The sequence below is a fragment of the Stegodyphus dumicola genome, chromosome 7, assembly GCF_044657685.1.
Source record: "Stegodyphus dumicola isolate Sdum_Otavi_A_Nest chromosome 7, ASM4465768v1".
Lineage (NCBI taxonomy): Eukaryota > Metazoa > Arthropoda > Arachnida > Araneae > Eresidae > Stegodyphus > Stegodyphus dumicola.
The window spans coordinates 131,433,972-131,458,082 of NC_140774.1; the positions used below are offsets into that span (position 1 = coordinate 131,433,972).

A 24,111-nucleotide genomic window follows, 5' to 3' on the forward strand; every position below is an offset into this window, starting at 1 on the left:
TGTCACGTACCTAAAGGTGAAACATAAAAGTTGCCAAAAGCAGCTATTCATTTAAAATACTGAAATTAACGAAATATTTTTCGACATACAGTGACGTTATATGGAATCACGTGCTTTCTTCAACTCAGAATATAACCGTAAATAATAACAATAAGTTTCGACTTTGGCAATACTATTTATTTCATATTTTTTTAACTTAAAAATTTCTCTTAAACAATACGATTTGAGAGAGAGAAGTGCCATCATTTTTCTAAATAAAGCAATTTGATCTCCAGCGCTTTCCGAAATTTTATATAACATCTCGAGTGATAGTCGTAGGAAGATAACAATAGTCGAAAAGTTTTACCAAGAATTTTTGAAATCCGAGGGTACCTCCTTTTAAACTCAAATCTCCCCCCCCCGTTCCGGAGGATATGATGTTACGAAGAAAAAAAAAAAAACAAAGAGGCAAAATCCCACATATATTTAAACTGCTGATTCCTGTTTACAATATTCAATTTCCTTTAAAAACATTAAGCTTCATTTAAATAAAAGGAAAATAAATTCACACATTTTCCCTAGCTTTCAAGCTTTTATTGTATTTTTAAATATTCTTTTTGTCACTGTTGCGCAAGTTTTCCGCGGCGTCATTAGGAGCCGTAGGTCGAAAACATATAAGAATCATTGCTGTAAATAATGATCATATGATAAATTGCATACATATGCGATTCTTTTGATTAGAATTTGAGTACAATTCTTTATACATCAGCTACTATGCCCCTTTATGTAACGACAAGGATTATTTTCAATGATTATCCGATGAGAATGATTCTTTACAATGATTATTTGATGACAATTATCATTTGCAAAGTGTGCTAGCAAGTCGGCATCTACCATCAGACGATATCGCTTCAAGAATTGTCATCGTATCGTCCAAGCCTTTGGTGGCAGTTGTTGGACCGGTTTTTTTCCTCTTCGGCTGCTGGCGTTCGGGGGTGTAGGACGGGCTTCGGTCTGTCCTCTCCTTGGCCAATATGATGATGTGCCATTTTTTTTTCCTGCTGCTTTTTGCTGTTCCTTCAATGCTGTCTGCCATAGATGAAAATCCTTTCAGTGAGATTTTACATGAAGATTCAAGAAAATACTTACTCCTATTTCCTGTACATCATTGCAGAAAATAATTTTTTTGAGCTTCTTCCTCCTTTCCAGATACTCTTCGCGCGCACGTGTTTGTGAGATTTCAAACTTCCTGATTTAAAGAAGAAAATGCAGAAATACCAGGATTGATGAAGTATGCTTAATGACTGCCATCTGATTTTGATTGTTCCTTTTACACCAAGACTTTGTTTCGAGTGGATCAAGAGAGATTGACTTTATTCTGAGTGCAACGTTAATTCTGGTGATGCGCATCACTCGTGCTTGATGTTCAAATTTATTCGTCTTTATTTATATTAATGCTTATGTCAATATCAAAGATGAAGAATAAAATATAATTGATTTGGTAACATACAGTTGTCATACTCTGGGGTAAGTACTTTATTTTGCTATCCTCTGTGGGTCACATATTTTATCCCTGTCATTCGGGTTATTGCGGAAACAACGTGATGTACTCTTAAACATTGTTGTAATTTCATCGCTGATAATTACATAAGAAATTAAAATATATAAATATTTTTACTGCTACAAATATTTTCACTACATAAAGCTCCTCTACCAATTAATATTTTCACCACATATGGTGCCATAATTATTACCACTACACATACTAATATTTTTTACTACATATACTACTAATATTTTTTACTACATATGGTGCCGTGACAAAAGAAATAACTTAAAATCATTTAGTTCAGGTTGAGAATTCATATAAAATGTGTGACCTATAGTATATTTGCTACACATATGTTTTATATTGTTGAAAATTTATGATAAATGATAGGTAATATGCCATGAAAGAGTAATTCTATTTTGGATAATTCAAAAATTCAATTTCATATGTATTGTTATATATGTGTGCATATTCAAAGAAAGTTTTAAGATATTTGAATCAAAAGCTGATTTCAGTAAATTTCATTGGATTGTGGTATGTAATGATAAAATAATGTTCAACAGTATTAGAATCCAGAAGTGTTAATGATCAATGTACTTATATTGCATCACTAATTTGATATATGCATGGTTGAAGTTACAGGAGATCCTAATTAATTACTAAAATAGAAAAATAAAAAAAAATTACCTTAACTTTGCTATCTACTCTTATATGCATGTTTGGTAAATGTATATGTAAATTATCAGAGAGAGTGCTAAGTGTTTGTGTAAAATAATGTATATCTCAATAACATTAAAATAGATATAGCAGATTGTAAGGTAATGCAACATAAGTAACTATATTTCTTCATCCATGTCAAAGCTTAAAGGTAGATCTAACACTGATATGGCAACTTCCCTAGCTTCTGCTCTGCCCACATTTAGTGGCAACTTATCTGAAAATGTAAATTTCTTTCTTGATCAAATAAATAGTGTTGCTAAATTAGAAAAATGGTCAGAGGAAAAGAAAACAATCATTCTGAAAATAAACTGTAGGGATAAAGCTCTAGATTTCCTAATTAATGATCCAAGAGTGGCTAAGGAAAATAAATTTGAAAATTTAGAAAAATTATTAAAGAATAAATTTGCACAAGTTGAATCCTTTCAGGACATTCTACAGCAATTCTCAAACATTTCTCAAAAGTGTAACCAATCTGTTAGGGAATTAGCTGACGAGATTACTACAACAGCGACAAAATACATAAATGAAGATTCGGTTGAGGATTCTAGTTTACATAAATTAAAAGAGAAAATGAAGCTCATTAAATTTCTTGAGGCCCTCAGAACAGACATTAGGATTGAAGTTAAGAAATTGGGTCCATCTTCCTTTGATAAGGCTGTAGAATTGGCAAGTAATATAGAAAATGCATTGAATGATGAGAAAACATATTTGAACAGTATAAATGTTGAGCAAAATTTAGAGATTAATAATCTTCTCAAAGAAAGACTTGAACAGAATAAGATTATTCAGGAGCTAACAGATAAAGTAAATCAACTTTCTCAAAATAAGCCTATAAACACATCTTATACAAGAATAAATCACAATGCTTCTACATCTCAAAATTCTAGCAACTTTAATAGTGTATTTTGTCATATATGTAGCAAAAGACACTTAATTGTTGGTATTTTCCTAGGCAAGACCAGCATAATTTTAGAAACAACACATTCAGGGGACACAGACAATTTCGAAACACTTGGCGGAGGAACTATCATCCTTACAGAAATAATAGTCAATACAAAAAAGGTCAGAATAAGCATTTAAACTAGCTAAGGATTCTTGCCAGATATATTACAACAAAAATTTTAGACCCCTTGCAAGAATCCGCAGAGACTGCGGTTATAAAGAACACCTGTATAGACATCATAATCCAAGAAAGATCCAAAGTAACAGCAATAATGTCCGACACAAGTTTGCAAAAAATAAAAGATGTAATAATAGAAACTCAATCAAATTGTTGATGTCTTGTAACTCAGAAAATTCTAATTATCTGCCAATAATCAAACTTAAAATTGGTTCTCAGACTTATGAAGCTCTTCTTGATACTGGTGCTAATTTATCTTTAGTCCAACCAGATGTTATTGAGGAAATTAAACAATTCACTAAAGTTGAATTTGTTTCTCGGATGGTAAGAATAAAAACTATTGAAGATTCATGCATCCCTTACATGTCTGCAGTTAATTTAAAATTCAAAGTAAATGGTTCACTAATTTATTTTATGTCACCCAAAACAATTGGAATTCTACTTATCAGATAATCCTAGGTTATGACTTCATTCAAAGTAACAAAATTTTGTTAAAACTCATAGTAGATAATACTTATTTGGACTTTGAAGAAAATTATCCCAATAAAAAATTAAGCAACTCAGTTAATGCAAGAAGAAAAAAATGTAATTTAAACTCATTAAGAATGGTTTCTAATATAACTGTCCAGCCAGGTCAATCTCAAATCATTTCTTTAGCTGTTCCTGAAGCTTTAAAACAATTCAAAGAAATTTTGCTTTCTCCAAAGCCATCAAAAAATAAGTTCCATATCAACGAATCTTTACATATAGTTGATTGTCACAACCACATTCAAACTATTGTTGAAAACAACACCAATGAGAAATTAATTCTTAGGAAGAATTCTGTTATTGGAACTGCTGTGCCATTTCACTTTGAGGATATTGTTAGTCCCAAAAATCATGAGACTTTACAAATCAACACACTAAATCTGCAAGAAGTAATTAAACTTAGAAAAGAGGAACTAAATGTATCAGACTTTAAACTAGATTATTTAAATGAACAAGCAAAAAATGAAATGATAGAATTGCTAATGAATAACTATGCTGTGTTTTCAAAATCATATAATACTTTAGGATCTACTGATAAAGTTGTACCAGAATTTAAACTTCTTCACAATTTCCCAATTCAAACTAGACCTTACCCTATTCCTAAAATTGCAAAACAGTATGCTCAACAAGAAATTGCAAAATTATTAGAAGCAGGCATAATAGAACCCTCTTCTTCAAGTTATAGTTTTCCTGTAATATTTGTTAGGAAAAAGAATTTACCTGGTGAAGATAAAAATGCACCAAAATTTCGTATGGTTGTAGATTATCGTCTATTAAACTGTATCACAGAATCATACAAAATTTGTTTATCAAAAATTTCTGAGATTTTGCATAACATTGCTGGTAGGAAATTGTATTGTGTACTGGATTTGAAGTCAGCCTTTTTCCAGATCAATTTGCAGGACTCTGATAAAGAAAAGTTGGCATTTTGCACCGAACTGGGTAATTTTCATCCTTGTAGACTTCCCTTTGGAGCTCGCAATAGCACTTCTTATTTCCATACATTAATTTCAAAATGTTTAAACGACATTAAAGGTAGTAATGTTCAATTTTTTCTGGACGACATTATTATTGCAGCTGATAGTATGAATGAGTTAAAAGTAATTCTTCAAAAAGTGTTTGACAGATTAAAATCATTTAATTTAACACTAGATCCAGCTAAAGTGCAGCTCTGTAAATCTGAAATAACTTATTTGGGTTTCAATATTTCACAAGCAGGTTTTTCTCCTTCTGAAGAAAATATTTCAAAGGTTACAAGATTTCCTATTCCAAAAGATGTAAAACAAGTTCAGGCTTTTCTTGGCTTGATGAACTATTTTAGACATTTAATCCATAATTTTGCTGAGATCACTCAGCCAATAGTACACTTAACTAAAAGACATGTTCCCTTTGTTTGGAATCAAGATTGCCAAGATGCTTTTGATAAATTACAATCAATAATGTTGGACAAACCAACTATAAGGAACATTGATGATAATCATGAGATATTTTTGATCACTGATGCTTCTAAAGTAGCTATGTGTGGTATTCTGTTACAAAAGATTGATGATAAATTCTTTCCTGTAGAATTTTATTCGAGACTTCTCACTCCTGCTGAGTCTAGATACCCATCGATCAGGCGTGAGCTTTATGCTATTTTTTCTTCTGTTAAGTATTTTCATGAACATTTATATGGCAAAAAATTTACTATTTTAACTGATGCTAGACCACTCACTTTTCATATGCAGCTGGATAAGCAGCCTGACATTGTTGCCAGATGGTTGTTGTATTTACAAGATTTTGATTACTCTCTAAAACATATACCTGGTTTTTCCAATCCTGCAGATTTTCTTTCTAGAGTTCCTGAAGCATCTCATAGTGTAAACAATATCAACTTATTTCATTCAGATAATACTCAGTTAAGCATCCAAAATATAGTTAATCACCAAAGAAATGACAAAAATATTAAGGATATCTTAAGCCAAATTAACAATAATAAAGCTGATATTCGTGGAAAATATTTTATTGACAAAAAAATGGTGTAGTAATGATAAAATTAAGACCTAGAGCGCATCATTTAAAGACAAGGCATTTAGAAAATAAAATTCTACTTCCAAATTCTTTAGTAAAACCTTGTTTAGAGATTGCTCATGCTCCTCATTTTGGTACTAGTAAAACTTATGAGTTCATTAAGAAAAAGTATTTCTGGAAGGGTATGTTTTTAGATACAAAAGACTTGTGAAAAATGTCAACAGTGTTTGGAGAATAAACCAAGGTCATGTAAAACAATTACAAGCAATATAAAAAAATCTGATTTAGCACCTGGAGAAATGTTAGCAATTGACATTGTGGGTAAATTGCCCAGATCACATGATGGCAAATTTTTCATTCTAACTATTATTGATCATTATTCGAGATATTTAGAAGCTATTCCTTTGGCAAATATTACATCTGCTACAATAATAAGGTGTATGAATCTTTATTTTTCAAAATTTGGTATTCCAAAAGTAATTCTATCTGATAATGCTTCAAATTTTTGTTCAGCTGAATTTGAAAAATTTCTAAAAGATCTCAATATTGAACACCGAAAAAGCTCCATTTATTATCCACAGTCTAATTAATGGAATCATAGAAAGAGTTCATCGAACTATGAAAGAAAGCATAGCTTCTTTATCCAATAAGGTAATCGAATGGTCAGATAGATTAGCTTTTTTCAAACTATATTACAACAATTCTAAACACATAGTAACAGGTTTTACTCCCGCACAGTTATTTTTTGGGCGAGAACTCAATACACCTCTAGATACAAATAATGAACCGGCAACGGTAGATAATCCTTCACAATACTTGTTACGTCAGAGAGAACACATTAAAGCAACTAGAGAATTAGTGAAACAAAACGAAGAAAAATATTTTCAGTCTCAAAATAAAGTTGTTAAAGGCAGAGAACCACCAAAATTTAATATTGAAGATGAGGTATTTTTAAAGGCTTTACAACCACCTCATGCCTTTCAGCCAAAATTCAATGGACCTTTCAAAATAATAAAAATTTTTCGAAATAAAAACTACTTAATTCAAAATATCGAAGACAACAAAACTACAAAAATTCATTGTAGCAAATTATTTAAAAGAGTTGATCCAAGGTTCAATTTGATTAATTAAGAACATTTATTTCATCGAGCTTGTTTTTCTTGTTCACTAAGTTAGAAAAAATAAATAAATAGAAAACATACACACGTTGTAAGTGTTAGGAAATTAGTGGATTTGTTTCCAACAAAAGATTTTTTTTTTTTTTTTTTTTTTTTAGATTTCTTGATCAGTTTGGGTGTCGGTTGGCCACCTTCACTCATACATTTGGTTGGCTGCAGGCTGGTCCGGGTTGACTAATGTCATGGAATTTAAAAAAAAAAAAAAAAGTGTGCAGTACACTTAGTGATCATTACAAGTAACGAGCTAGACATGAAAATTGTGCTACTAAAACAAGCTTGAGTAGTAAAATATATGTACATATATAACAATAATAAAAAGAGAAAAAAAAATTAATGTGTTCAAAAAAAAATGAAATTGTAGAGTAATTGGTCTAGATGAATTTAGTAATTTCAAGGGCAAATTGATGTCATCCAGAAGAATTTATAGAATCTGTATAATTAGAAACTTGTCAAAAAAATGATCATTAATGCAGAGTTGTGTTTAACAGTGAAAATGTATGAATGTAAAAATAGGTATTAGCTTACAATTTCCATTTACAAAGAGAAAATTGTAACTTGACTACAGATTGTAATGAAAGTGTATGCTGTAATTATATGAGTAACTTGTATGATATGTATTAGTTATTAATTTTTGATTGTACTTCATATGTGTAGCACTTATCCCAGACAGTGAAATTATGATAAAATAATTTTTGACTATTTTTCATTTGATTTAACTATTATACCAGATCATACTTATAATGAGTGTTGTGCGTCAGTAAATTTATCGTGCAATGAACTGTGTTTCGGTGAAATTTATCATACAGTGCTCAGCATCAGTGAAGTGCAGTGTTCATGCGGTGATCTGTGCTTTTTCTTTGGCCGGAGGGAATGTGCTAGCAAGCCGGCATCTACCATCAGACGATATCGCTTCAAGAATTGTCATCGTATCGTCCAAGCCTTTGGTGGCAGTTGTTGGACCGGTTTTTTTCCTCTTCGGCTGCTGGCGTTCGGGGGTGTAGGACGGGCTTCGGTCTGTCCTCTCCCTGGCCAATATGATGATGTGCCATTTTTTTTTTGCTGTTCCTTCAATGCTGTCTGCCATAGATGAAAATCCTTTCAGTGAGATTTTACATGAAGATTCAAGAAAATACTTACTCCTATTTCCTGTACATCATTGCAGAAAATAATTTTTTTGAGCTTCTTCCTCCTTTCCAGATACTCTTCGCGCGCACGTGTTTGTGAGATTTCAAACTTCCTGATTTAAAGAAGAAAATGCAGAAATACCAGGATAGATCAAGTATGCTTAATGACTGCCATCTGATTTTGATTGTTCCTTTTACACCAAGACTTTGTTTCGAGTGGATCAAGAGAGATTGACTTTATTCTGAGTGCAACGTTAATTCTGGTGATGCGCATCACTCGTGCTTGATGTTCAAATTTATTTGTCTTTATTTATATTAATGCTTATGTCAATATCAAAGATGAAGAATAAAATATAATTGATTTGGTAACATACAGTTGTCATACTCTGGGATAAGTACTTTATTTTGCTATCCTCTGTGGGTCACATATTTTATCCCTGTCATTCGGGTTATAGCGGAAACAACGTGATGTACTCTTAAACATTGTTGTAATTTCATCGCTGATAATTACATAAGAAATTAAAATATATAAATATTTTTACTGCTACAAATATTTTCACTACATACAGCTCCTCTGCCAATTAATATTTTCACCACATATGGTGCCATAATTATTACCACTACACATACTAATATTTTTTACTACATATACTACTAATATATTTTACTACACAAAGAATATTAAAAGCCGATGACTACGATTACTTGAATAGAATATGCATGTCATAGGATGACAACGATTATTTCCAAAGAATCTTCGATCACGTCACTATTGTATATCGCTATACTTCTGGGGTTTGGGGGGTTGTGTATTGTACTACGGCCCTGTAATTAAGCATTTTAAATGACATCAAAAACGTTAGTAAAACTTAGGATCCTTACATACTTCCCGCCAGAGTGAATTAGTTTGAAACTGAGGTCTAAAACGACCTTGTTGAAAACTTTTAGCTCTAGAATCTTAACGCGAGGCCAATCTTTTACAAACATTTCTCTCTAGAAACTAGATATTAAAAAGTCGTTTTTACATTATCTCTATGGACAAGTATTTTCATCTGTACTGCATCTATAAACAGTAGTTTCTTAGTTGAAATCTGGTTCCTTATGGAAGGAAAACTAGTTTAATGAAATGTTACACAATCAAATGGCAAGTAACATGAATATTTATATTTCGCCTTTAAAATTCTTATTCCATTCATGACGTTATTTAATTATCTCCCCGTGCTCTCTGACTTGTGTTGTAAAGAAAAACACCAAACACGAGCGTGTCTATGTACAAGTGTTCAACACTACCGCCTGCAATCAAAACTCTTAACGTGTTAAAATTCAACATAACAAGACCTCAGAACACACCTTATATTCATCTCTAAACCCTGAGGTACTATTCTGAAAAGTGGCTAACTCTGAAGTGTAGCGTCAGAGAGCCTAACTACATTCATTCAACCTAATAACATATTCACAATAATTTGCTCTTTTTACAGTCACACGAATAAGTTAAAATTTTTGGCATTACTCTAATATTTTTACTTTTAACATATCACAATATTTCTTAACTTTTAAGATAACAGTTCACATTGTATATAAGGACATATGAACATGCCGTTAATTTTACACATTTTAAAACATACATTAGTAGTACATTGTTAACTTCTATTCTTTTCCAAGCAAGTGCCAATTCTTCTGCATTGAAATTCTACATTTCAAAAGTCTTTCAGATTAAAACTTCTTTCTTGCCAGAATCTTGTAAATAAAATTTTGTACAATAATTTTTACCATTTTCTTAAGGTACCTTTCTCAAAGATTATCAATGCTTTTTCAATATTCAAGTTTTTACACATTCCTATTATACATTAATTTTAGTTTTACTTGCGAGTAATTGAAAAACAATACCAAAATAGGTAACAACTCCTTTCTCGCCTTTTTGGCGACAAAGGTAGGACTCACATGAGGTAAAAATTCTTGAATTCTGCCACTTGCAGTAAGATTGAAAAATTAACTTATGGTTTCAAAGTAACATAAAGTTTTACTTATCTTTGTGATATTCAGACATCCTTTTTTCTGCCCAGTCCTGGAAGGTAGCGAAGACTACGGTCTGGTTGATTTCCTTGTTGTGCGGGTTCGCCCTTCGGTTCCTTCCTCCATGAGCTTTCTTTTTCTTTCAGTTCGGTCACCCTTGAAGACCTTTTTTTTAGCATCTGCCTGTGGTCTCGGCCGTTTGATGGCAGCTGGTCTTGGCGGAACCGGGACAACTGTCTCTCGTTGTTGCCTGGATCTCGTTGCTGGCTGTTCAAATTTTTCTTGCGTCTTTGCATCTGCAGCTGGTCTTCCTTCATCAGTTCGTCGACATTTGCTGCGTAGACTCCTATCCGATGGGTAGATCTTCTGTTTTTGAGCCGTGTTATAGTTGCTGTCATTTCTCCTGGCTTTCTTTGCATTAGTCGTACTTCTCCCTTCTTCATTCTGGGGGTGGTCGTGCCCTCTCTTTTCTGGTCGGTGGAACGACTTCTTTTTCTTGTTACCTTCAGTTTTCCAACGGGGAAACTTTCTTTTCAATTGCTCCTGTCTACTAATGGTTTGCCCTTGGGATTGTCGTTGTTCCACCTCTGAAGCTTGTGCCTGCCGTGCCGGATCCTGCAAAAGATCTTAAAATATTGGCATTTTATTACGATTCTAAAATGGTTTTATCTGGTCTACGTTTGCGGTGCAGATTTCACCATTCCTGGCTTTTAACACCACTAAGCCTGAGTTACTTTTTCTATGACATATGGTCCTTCAAATCGTGGATAAAATTTGGCAGTTTTATCTTCTGGTGCTGAAGAAAGTTAATGCTTAATTTTTAACACTTCATCTCCTACTTTATAAGTTACTATCCCGTCGTTTCATATCATAATAAAGCTTCTGTTTTCTCTGTGCTACTTCAGTGTTCTTTTTTGCTTCTTTAATTTATTTTTCTATATTGCCCATTTTAAATTCTGGGGCTCTTTGTTGAACATAAAATAATTTATCTAACGGCGTTATAATCTTTCTGCCTAAAAATAACTCAGCAGGAGTTTTGCCCGTCGTATCATGATTTGCGGTCCTAAGGGCGAAACCTAATTCATTGACATAGTTATCCCAGCTTTTATGAAAATTTTTAACATAACTACGGGCAATTTTCATTATATTTCTATTGACCCGTTCCGCTATATTTGATTGCGGCCGATACGGGACCATTTTTAAATGACGTATGCCCAGTTTTTGGCACATGTCTTCAAATATATTACTTACAAATTGAGGACCATTATCCGATATAACTTATAGGGGCGCTCCGTATTTTAAAATATATTTATTTAAAATAGAATCAGTAACTAATTTCGCGGAGGCTCGTTTTAAGGAACAATTTCGATAATTAATATAATTAACTGCTTGACATGTTGGGCAGGACTGGACATACGCCCTTGTTAACTTTTGCAGCTCAGGAAAATAAACTGCTTCGCGTACGCGTTGGAAGGTTTTTCGAATAACAGCATGAGAAGCTAAAGGGGAGTCGTGTAAATCCTGCAGTATATTTAATCTAAGACTAGCTGGGATAACAGGTCGAAATTCGTTTTTAGAATTCGTAGTTTTTGTATAAAATAATAGACCATCTATTAGTTCGTAATAGGCCGCCCTATATCTTATCGCCACAATATCTTGGTGGCTAAAATTTTCAGGATCCTTTAAATAATCATAAATATTTTTAAATTCAGGATCCTTACTCAGTTCGGTTATCACAGTTTCTCGGGAATGTAACTTACATGCTGTGAGCATTGCCACCTTCACAGTATTACCTTCTTCATCTATTTTTATTCTGGATAGGGCATGTGCTACGATATTTTCGTTTCCGGTACGTGTGCTTAATTACCAGATTATACTCTTGTAACTTCAGTGCCCATCTTATTAGCCTTGGGGATAAGTTTTTCCCTGAGTACAATCTAGTTCCCGCCGCATGATCAGAGTACTCTGTTATTGGATCCTTTCCAAAATAGACTCGGAACTTTTGCACTGCTAACAGAAGCGCAAGTGCCTCTCTCTCAGTCGCGGAATAATTTGTGTTTGATTTAAAGTTCTACTAAAAAATGCAACGGGCTGCTGATTTTGCGAAAGTACCGCTCCTAGCGCATAATCCGAAGCATCCACTGAAATTTCTAAATTCTCATCGTTTTCAGGAAATTTCAAAACAGGGGCTTGCGTTAATGCTTGCTTTAATTTTTCGAAAGCACTATTGGCTTCGGCCGTCCACGAGAATCTTGCCTTTTTCCTTTTTAATTTTAACAATGGTTCAACAATAGCTGCAAAATCTTTTATAAAACTCTAACTTCAATCTTTGGAAGAGTCAAATTTTTCACAATAACTGTATTTAACTTGAAGAAAGAGGGCTTTTCTTGGCCTTCGGATTTCCGCACCCTCCCGTCAGCAGAAATCCGTTTTAGTTTAAATTTCCTTTATTCCTTTCCATGCCTTCCTTGTTTTTCCGCTGGCCTTCACACTTTTTTTCTGGCTTACTATTGAACTGTCGACGTTCGCCGGTTGTTTTTGGATACTCAGGTTTCCTTGCCCTCTGATTCGATTTGCTTCCGTAAAATAAAGGTGGAAAGATTTTCGATTCGTTGCTGGTATATGCTGAAGTGTTCCGTTTCTAAACTTGCACGATCTCTTACGACAGGGAAGGCTTTTACTAAGGCAGTCTTAAAATCTTCGTAAGTATAGGTGGGACTTCCCCCTTGACCCAAGAAGCTTCTGCCTATACATTCGAACCAATTAAGCGCTTGGCCCCTCAAAGCGCTGGTAGCTAAGGTGAATTTATGGAACTCATGGACTGGATACAGCATGAAGTGGTCATCCAATTTTTCCAAAAAACTGGTTACCGGTGAGTTTCCATTAAATGTTGCTTCTGGTTTCATCGATGCACGCATGGTCTGTACGATGTACCCAAATCCTTCCAGGGCGGCAGCTGGCATTTCTGGATTCTGAGCCGCTTCTGCAGGCACCACAGGTTCTTCTTGAAACTCGGCCATGGTTATTGTTCTTCGTCGGGCGCCACTATCAGGACTTGTATTCCTCTTTACTTGCTTTGGAAACATGAACTATCCTGACTCGGAACAGGGAGCTTACTCAAGCTATGTTTACTAAATTACGTGATTCAAATCTTATTTATTGTAACAACTTAAACTGTTATGACACTTTCAATTGCACAAGAGGCCCTTGCTTTTACAACTGCATTTATTTGTGGAACACTTCCTTTTGCAATAACAGTGTGTACATATACTCCTCTCTTTTCAATCTACACCAGAGCATATCTGTGATTGTCGACATACACCGGTGAGGGTCCGAATGTAGAAGAATGTAATACAATATTCGATCTTTCACCGACGTATTTGGTGAATGTTAACATTCTCCGGTGAAAGTCGACATTCTCCAATTTCGGTCTTTCACAGTAACATATGTTTATACGATTATATATATATATATATATATATATATATGTATATAATATATAACACTTTCAACTGCACAAGAGGCCCTTGCTTTTACAGTATTTGTGGAACACTTCCTTTTGCAATAACAGTGTGTACATATACTCCGCTCTTTTCAATCTACACCAGATCATATCTGTGATTATCGACATACACCGGTGAGGGTCCGAATGTAGAAGAATGTAATGCAATATTTGATCTTTCACCGACGTATTTGGTGAATGTTGACATTCTCCGGTGAAAGTCGATATTCTCCAATTTCGGTCTTTCACGGTAACATATGTTTATAAGATTATATATATATATATATATATATATATATATTGTTTATATATATATATATATAATCGTTTATTGCAATGCATTGTCGGAAACGCTTTCCTGGCCCATAGTGACGAGAGACAACACAAGAAAAATAGGGTACGAACATTGTAAAGATATTTGTTTATTTTCCTTAGCGCAGCGGAAACCAAGAAATAAGAACAAAAGCAGGGGATCGCCATCAAAGAAAGTATTCGAAAATTCCTTCGGAACGTATCCTAAACATGGGTTTGGTAGGGATAGTCCAGTGCATTGTTCAGCAAGATCACGAGACCTAACTTGCATTATCAGTTCGTCTCGGGGTACTTCAACACATAAGTGCACGAAACCCCAGTTAGAAGTCCAACAGGAACTTGTGGCACATATTGTGGCAGGTGCTCGGAAAGTCCTGGGGATGCACAGTATTTTCCAGAACATCTCATGTTGGATGTGCGAGAGATGGGATACCTGTAACAGGGTGCAGGTCGTAATTTCGAACACCTTTTTTGAGGTCCATAAGTGTCTAATTTTGTTGCTACTTTTTAATTTCTCTTGTGCTAAGCATAACTGGTGTCCGATCTTTCTTGTGTTTTGTGTTGTTTGCACCGGCCAGGAAAGTGTTTTCGGCCATGTTTTGCCATTTAATTTTTCGTCATCGTCGTCTCTCTCGTATATGTGTATAATTACTTATGACTCAAGTGTTGCTACTATATGATGACATTTACAAACACGGTGTTTAAAATGCTACATATTACCATCCGAAAATATATTTTTCTTTTCCTCTTGCCCTTCAAATAAGATATATGTGTCCTTCATTGCAAAATTTCCTGGAACTTTAATTTTTCTTTTTTCGAGGACAATGGAGAACATATTTCAGTATAGGCAGCTGTCGATATTCAAACATAAAATTGTAAAAGCCATTAAAGTGTGGCCGAAATGATCAGAAGGGCTAAATTCGCATAAGGATTTAGGAAATACATTTTGAAAGATTTTGTAAATTTTCCTTCAATAAATTTAATGCAACAGGCAAAAGAAATTACAGGGAACAATATAGTTGAAAACAGGTATATCTTTTCCTAATTTACTTTGATTTGATTGATTTCTTTCTTTCTTCCTGTATAAATAAATAAACTTTAAGAATGCAACTGAAGAATGAGAATAAAAGTTTCAATTGAAAACAAATGGTGGCAAAAATCCTAGTGCGGCTCTGCTGGACGACGAAAAAGATCAGCAATATGATCCGAATTTGGAATAACGAGAGAAAATTTGAAATCTGTGCAGCCAGCGATGCAAAGAGACTCGTTAAAATACAGGTTTTGCTGATTCAGAACGAACGTTACGTGTATATCTTCTAAAATGCTTTTTCCATCCTTTGTTTGTAGTTGTTTCCCTTTTCATTTCAGTTTCCTTTTTTCCTCCTATTTTGCAATTTTCGTCATTGTTTCCCTCTGTTTTTAAGCCGCCTGTTTATTATTTCTGTTATTATTATTGCAACTTATGCAAAAATTAAGTAAGGAAAAGTAAGGCACTGAAACTTTGCAAATTATTACGCTCTACGTGAGATTCATGGAGGTCGCTTATTGTATACAAATCACGCCAAATGCTTTAACTTATCTGCTTGGCTTTAGGTCAGAACAACGAAAACAACAAATTCACCCTTTGTAGAAAACAATTCTGCCAGGCAATAATCTACGGGGAGATTTTTCCCTATGAAACTCAGCCAAAAGTGTTATATAGTATCTAAATATGGAAGTGTTGTACATGTTAAACGTAATCGTCATTGCATTACCTTCACTATTTTACTACTGAAATAAAGATATACCGATTTTTTTGTAGATTGGAAAATCCTCCTTGTGATCATGAAAAGGAGCAAAATCTGAATAAAAAGGAAGAACAGGAAAAGAAGGAGAAACTGGAAAAGAAGCAAGAACTCAAAAACAAGAGAAAACTGGAATTGACACAAAAACTAGAAAAGAAGCAAGAACTGAAAAAGAAACAAAAGCTGGAAAAGATACAAAAACTAGAAAAGAAGCAAGAACAGGAAAAGATACAAGAATCAGAACAGAAGCAAAAATTGGAAAAGAAGCAAGAACTGAAAATGAAACAAGAGCAGAAAAAGAAGCAAAAACTGGAAAAGAAGGAAGAACTGAAAAACAAACAAAAACTGGAAAAGCAACAGAAACTAGAAAAGAAGAAAGAACTGAAAAAGAAGCAATTACTGGAATGGATTCAAAAACTAGAAAAGAAAGAACTGAAAATGGAGAAACATATTGAAGAGATGCTAAAACAAGCACACAAAAATGAACTGGAAAGGCAAAAGTTGAGGGAAAAATTGCAAAAACCAAAAAAGAGAGACCTGAAAATGAAGAAGGAACTGGAAAAATGCAAAAACTGAAAAAGAAGCAAGAGCCGGTAAAGATGCCAGAAATGGAAAATATAGAGGAGTCTGAAAAGACGCAATACCTGGAAAAGAAGCAAAAAACGGAAAAGATTCCAAATCTGAAAGACAAGCTGGAATTGGAAAAGAACTGTCAAACTCGAAAAGGAAACCGGTTGAACTGCGAAAAGAGCCAGAACTGGATACCGACTGTAGAACGATTGATTTAATGACCAAACGAAGCAAGACCCGGAAAAGAAAAATAGAACAAATAAATCATATACCTGCTTCATTTTACCAAAATTTATTATCAAGAACTTTATGGTATTCTTAGTATATGGACGGCATTTGATAATATTTTGCTCGGTAAGTGTAACTACTGATATATTATTAGCTAGTAATTAGTCATGCTAACTTTAAGATACCAGTATTATTTTAGCAGCTACACTCTTTCGTAGTTCAGATCTATGTTTTCAGTGCCTTTCATGGCTGCGAGGTCTTCCGGTTTTACCTGGAAAGTCACAGTTTATTGACTTTTTTAACACATAACTTTACACATGACAATATTTTTCAACAATAAATTTATGTTGTGCTACTGGATTTAAATTGTGCAAATAAATATTGCACGGCATATCTTTCATAATTGAACTCATGAAATTAATTTATACAAATTTCATTTTAAAATTTGTTTGACCCTGAGCTGTCTTATCCAACAGCAGATATTCATAGAACTTTATATCAAGGTTCAAAGAAACGTTCAAAAAGGAATGTTTATCCACTTTTAATTATGTGTTAATCAGCATGATTTTCATTACTAAGATTGTAATTCTAAACAAATTAAAAGCTATTGTAGTATGTACATTAGCTTTTCATTTGCTTTCACCTTGTTTAAATTCAGTTTGACATACCACAGTTTCCGTCTCTACTCAGGATTTTTTCAGTGTAAAAATTCAAGATTACAAATTGAAATGAGCGAAAGAAATAACTTTACAAATGTGTGTATACATTACATCAGAATCATAATATAATTAGATAAATAAACTGAATAATATGTTATAAAGCGAATTTATATCAATTTCGATTTCTTTCAAAATAGAGATTCCTTCGCACCTCACAAATCTCACAGAAACTCTCGGTTTGTGATTCGTGAGCTTTAGTTTTTTATATTTGGAACTTGGCTGCAATATGATTCACTGTTACGATGCAAATTCTTGCTCACAAATTGGTTATCTAACTAGAAAATGGTATAATTAAAATAAAATGAATATTATTAGATGGAAATGTTGGTTTCCTTTGCGTTTATCTGAATGGTATCGTATATATAAACCTGTTGGAGACGTTTTTTTTTCCCACACATCGAATAGAGACACATAGTCACATAATACAAATAATATGAATACAAGAATATAGTGTAAGATGAAGCTCTACCACATTTCTCTATTACTTAAGACTGCGAAAGATTTGTTAAAGCATTAGAGGATCATACTCTAATGGATCTCGCCGTTCTGTTTCATTTTCTTCCCCCTCGAAAACACATTATCTTAATACAATAGATTACTTTTGAAGGAATGTATTATTTGAAAACCTTGTAACTTTAAGAATTATTCTCTGACGTTATTACACAAAAAGCGGTTGAGAGCCTAATCTTTTGCTATGCGCTTTAAGATGTATAAAAGCATTTTGAAATGTAAGGCCTACAAACCGAAACGTAACTTTATCTTATTTCTGTACTATTCATTAGAGTTATATACATTCCCATCAATAGATACTCAATGGCTAAATATTCTGGTTACCCAAATCAGTTCTTTTTTTCCTCTCTTCTTTTTCTTAATTTTAAATAATCCGGAAAGTAAAGCTATAGAAAATTTCACTTCTTCATTAGAAATCTGATTTGGAATTTTGTTTTCCGAGATAAAAATTTTAATTCCTTATCTCTTTTCTCAACACAAAGATCGAAAAACGTAACATCGACATTTTGAAAACATTTGTAAACTAATAGAAGGGAAAAAGCAGAATATAATGGTTCAGCAAGCATGTAAATATCTCTATCACTTAAGTTTCAGCTATGTTTGTTATAGTATATTCAGGCGTATAAGACGCACTTTTAAAACAAAATGTAAGATGGAAATTTATGCGTGCGCGCTGTACGCCAGCTATAAAAATTTTATGTTTGGAAATATGGAAAAAGTGAGCATACGAAAATTAGATTTCTGCGTGTAATTAAATTTTTTTTCTTTAAAAGAAATAACACAGTTTATGTACTTAAAAATTTTCGTTATAAAAATTCTGTTTCATTTTCACCTTCACATCTGATCCATACTTCCATAGATCCAAGTTCCTCATATTCGGCTTAAGTTATATCTTCAAGCACATCATCGGATTCTGTTTCATTTTCGCCGTCACTTTTTCTCTGATCCACAGATAAATAATCTTCTTCCGTTTCAACTAGACCGTCAGATATACCACATATATTAAATGGGTTTAATTTTATTCCGTGCTTTTATTATTTACTGACACACTATTTATGGACTGGCATGACGTATTTGGTCTCCATTTGTAACCAGTTTTTTCACCTTCACGTTTGCTCGAGTATTCCACTGACGTTAAAAATATTCTATCGATGATATATTGACATATATGTCTAATATCTGAACTAATGGCAATAATCCGCCTGGATAAACTGTCATATCTGTATAACATTATTTCAACAACATATTTGTGTTATCCGTTAGATGGAGGCTGAACATGTCCCAAAGTATTGGATTTTCTTGATTATCTGAGACAAAAGGAAGCTTTTGCCAAATATTTCTTATCCACAGTTTCACGACATTTTTCTCCGCCGATCATTTCTCTTGAATACGGATGAAAACACTTTCGGGAAACTGCACTTCTGCAAAATCTTTCTTTTAAAGATATCGATGGGATTTTAATTTCGTACGGTCGGCTAAGCAGGAGATCAGTACGGTGAGGTGAGATTTCTCGTTGGACTATTGTTTCTATGTTAACCGTTATTTTTCTTTCATATCATTGTTTATTTATCTCCTACCGTATAAAAACTACTGGAATGACATCCATAGTTGCAACACGTGATAGTAATTAAATTTTTCCATATTTTTAAAAACTCATCAAAGTTTTATCTCTATATTTGCGAAGCCTTTGAAAAAATTTTGTCTTTTTTTCTCGGAGAACTGAATTATTCCGTGAAGTAAATCGAAAACACAAACTCAGTTTGCTTTAGAGTTTTCACTTCCATTTGCACTCCTTTTTTCTATTTTTAAGTCAAAGAAACGTACGCTGTTTCTTGTTACAATTAATTCATTCTAGCGATGATGGGGATTTTCTACAATGCAGTTTCCAACACTTTCGCCGACGGTAAGCTATTTCATTACTTCTTTATGCAATGCACAGTTATTCTTTGGCGCAATAATCATTGTAAAATTTCATGTTTCCTCCACTCGTGTACGAAGCACTCACGAAAACCAAACTGCATGATTTCCATTTTCTTTCGCAAACTGAATGACTTAACATTTGAAACTTGCATTGTGTTTGTTTCGTTCGGCAAAAGCCATAACTACTGCTGAAGAAAGCACTGGATGAACTACACTTCACTAAAATCAAATGTGATATCGTTAAGTCTTTGATGTTGACATCAGAACCACGGCTTCAAATGACTACAGAAAGAACAACATGACTCCTAATTCCGCAAATTCACTTTGGTCGAAAGTGCACTCTTATCCAAATTATGTTCCTTGTTTCTCGAAGTCCTAGAATAACATTCTCTTCCACATCCAGAATGAATACAAATCACCTCCTACCTTGCAGAAATATTTTCCCCGATAATCATTTCTCCTGCGCACCACCTTATCGCTTGCCAAACTGCAATGTTTCCGCAATTGACATATTTGCTCGTGTTTCCTAAGGTATGAAATAATCAAGAAGAGCTGTTGCGGGATATGATGTTTTTGGTATTGCCAAACCACCATGTGTATTTTATTGCTTTCTTTATTTACTAAAGACCTGATGCATTGTAATTAAGCGATATAAGAACTTGATTTATATGCGATTACGTTTTCTTATACAAAATGTTCCAACAATGTGCTTATGCGTTGTAATTTCATTTATTCAAAACTCAGTCTAGTTATATTTATAAAATTTTCAATAGCAAACGAATGTTTTAAGAAAACAGTTTAGACGTTTTGGGTCAAGATACTTTTCAAAAAAAGTCTAATCCAAGAGTTATTTATATGAGAAATTTTATGTAAAAACAAATGGCGCACATTTTTACGTTTGAAATTTACTGGCATATTCCATGCCAAATTTAGTAAGAGATTTCAGGTTTTTACCAGCTAAAGGAAGTTAAGGATTTCTAGAATAATTTGCAAGGTCAAGGAAGAGTTTTGTCTATTGTTAATTGATATTTTCATTTCCAAAAAAGAACGTTAAGCATTAAATTTTGAAAGAAGTTTTTTATTTTCTTTTGGCACGATGCGTAATGAGTTTATTTCAAAAAAGCTGAAAATAAAAGTACCAGTTATCTATATTTTACTATTTATATCATAATAAATAACTTACTAATTTAAAATTTAATTATAAAAAAGATTTTACTCCCACAAAAGCCGTTTTATCCATTTACGCCAGTTTGGGCACTTTTCTACTGCATATGCCTTTCATCAAATTGTACACGCTCTGTCCACAAAATATTCACTCGCTCTTTATTTGTGCAACCGTGGATATACTTCAATTAATAATCTGTTTTAAATGACGCAACTTTTTGTCTTTTCGAATAATAAACGGTTATTATTGCACAAAGTACGAAATCTGACTAATTATTTTTTCCTCCAATACCTAGACTTCTGTCTAGGTATTTGGTTATAAGAAATAAATCACAAAACAATTGACTGATGTCCATCGAAATCAGACGGAGATACTTATGTTCAAAATTATTTCATAACGAGTGCAAACTTTTTCCTCATAAAATCATGAGTGTCGGAGAAACATATGAAGAGCTAGGCTTCGTAATTTTTACAAAACAAATTATTTTAAATTTAAAAGTACCAAAGCGCAAACATTTACGTTTTTCAAAACACTTTTGTACTTGGAAGTCAATGCCCACCACAAACGACCAAGATCCGGTCTGAAATTTTGCAGACAGTGCACAGTCATCCGTTTCGAGTATCTTTCATTTTGGTTATTTGCGTATGCGATATAACCTTCTCAAATATTCTCATGCTTGAGACTCAGAATTGAATTATCATTTTAACTGATATTTTTATGTGATGTGTAACAATAATTTTGTTTATTTTTGAGGATGAAGATTCAGGCCCCCTTTGCGCATACCGACTGTAATTTGAATAGCCAGTTTACAATAACAAGCTTAATAGTAACCGACCGTCATAGGGATGCGCCCGAGGCTTAAAGGAACGCGAATCTCTATCAAATTTGCAACTTGTGCAAATGTAATTTTGACTTTAAAATTCTTTTATTTTCCCTTTCTCGTGTCAAAAATGTTTTTCTCTTTAATATTTAACTTTACTAACGTGAAACTTTCATTTAAATTTTTCTTTTCGCTATTTTTACTTTAAAAAGATTTTAAGTTCTTTCAGTTTACAAACGTAATACTGATTTTAAAAACAATAAATATTTCCTTTTGGTTTTTTATTTTAAAAAATTACTTTTAAATGCTCACTTTATTTATTTTACAGAAATATTATATACTCTTATAAGCTAAACATATTTCTTTTTCTTATTTCCATAAATGCCATTTTTTAAAAATATTTTACTCCTTTTTATTAAGGGGTGTTGGAAACCCTATAGCAACAATGTTAAATTGGCCATTTTTGGATTACCTTTTCTGAAAAATCTACTGTTCTTACAGGCTTTAAGGTTTTTACGTAATTAAAGTACATCTATCACCTCGCACTCTTTCAAGCACGAGGCAGGTTCGTCTATGCACTCGCCATAGTAAAAAAATAATCTCTATCTTTAAAATTTTATCCTCTAATTTATTACACATAACGGTACGCAATACACAATAAAACAAATATCACTAGTATAGTATACATTCAATTATATACATAATATAAGGCGTGCAAAACATGTTTTAAGTAATATCATCTATATACATAATATAAGACGCGCAAAACATGTTTTAAGTAATCTCTTTCCACACGGCATGGCTGCCGGTCCAATCGCTAATGTACCAAGTCTCGTATTCACCCCACCACCCTGCCTCGATCGGTTTTTCCGAGGAATCTCGAATTTTTTTAATACGGTGTCTTTAATCATAATATAGTTATTTAAATCCATTTCATCGAGAGTCGCGATCAAATTTTTAACTTTTTTTTTTAAACTCTGCAAAATAATTTTCCCTTCTTCAGAAATTTTATAGAGATTAAGAATCACTTGAGCATGATGTAAAAAGAACGGCCATTTCTCAGCTTTCGATGGTGGGTCAATCATAACTCCTTTCATTATTTTCAAATGTTTCAATAATCGTTTCCCTTGCTCTAAGAATCTGAAACCCCATCCTCCTCTGATTGCGATACGCTTCCTTCTTTATCTATTTTCCTACGCTCTATTTCTTTAATTTTTATCTCGCTCTCTCTCTAATTGTGTTTCCCTAAATCCCATCTCTTTTAACCGCTTTTTAGCCGCATCTGCCTCCAACTTACACTTTTCTTGCTGTAGCCCCATTTCCTTTAACTTAATTTAAGTCTGCATGGATTTTATGACTTCGTCTGATTCTTCTGCCACCCTATTTCTCCTTTTAAGACCCTTATTAATCTGTGATATTTCCGTTTTACAGCGTTACACATGCAATACAATAATAACACTTGATTATAGGCAAACGTACATATTTCATTACTACTGAATACTACCATTATTCACTTAGCATACAATATCATTAGGGAACACAATAATGAATAATAGATTCTCATATTAAACTTTTAACATATATTTAACCATATATTGTTAAACACATAAATGCAAAAAGAAATATGCTAATCTTTTAAATTATCCTGAAAATAAAATGTTTTGAATACTGCTGCATTGCGCCGTATCGCATTTACGCATTCCTGTACTGACTGCTGCATTGCGCACGGCAATGCAGCAGCATAAGATTTCAAGAGGTTCAAGAGGCCGTTGCCTAAAAAAAAAGAAAACAATTCGTCGTTTTGACATGAAACTTTAAAAAATATTTTCGTTGTCACAAAAACAAAACTTTTTGAAACATTACGTTATTCAAACTCTTATGTCACTTCCGAGTGTCACGTTATCTAAGATGGCATAGGTTTCGGCTACGTACCCAAGCCTCTGGCATCTCCTGAGGGCGGTTGGTTACTACACCTGTACCAACGATAGTGAACTTCCGGTGATATCTTTCTGTCTGTACCTGAATGAAACTGGCTCTTTTTGACACACATATTAAACGTATTGTTTCAAATGGTTAAACGAATTAATTTTTAATCAACTTATTAACTTCAGTGACTAAAACATTTTGGTAAAACAAGACAACAAACAAGTCCGTTCGACCTTGCTTAGTAATCTGAGTAAACAATCAAATGCTTCAGAATCACTTCTGATATCATATTTCCGAACTATTTTAACTTTCATTTAACAATCAATATCTCCTATATCTTGATAAAAATAAGAACCTTAATTTCTCATTTGCATATAAAAAATACTTTCTCGGCGTCTACTGGTTTTAACGCCTGACATTCGAATCATGTTATT

The 24,111-nt window shown here is 33.3% G+C and overlaps 1 long non-coding RNA gene across 1 annotated transcript; it reads left to right on the top strand.

Annotated features, from left to right (window-relative positions):
- Nucleotides 1-857: 857 nt before the first annotated feature.
- On the top strand, nucleotides 858-21,870 carry LOC146996349 (uncharacterized). Its single transcript, XR_015042192.1, has 3 exons — nucleotides 858-1,506; nucleotides 15,837-16,743; nucleotides 21,685-21,870. It is a non-coding gene; the product is annotated as an uncharacterized LOC146996349 (long non-coding RNA).
- Nucleotides 21,871-24,111: the final 2,241 nt, after the last annotated feature.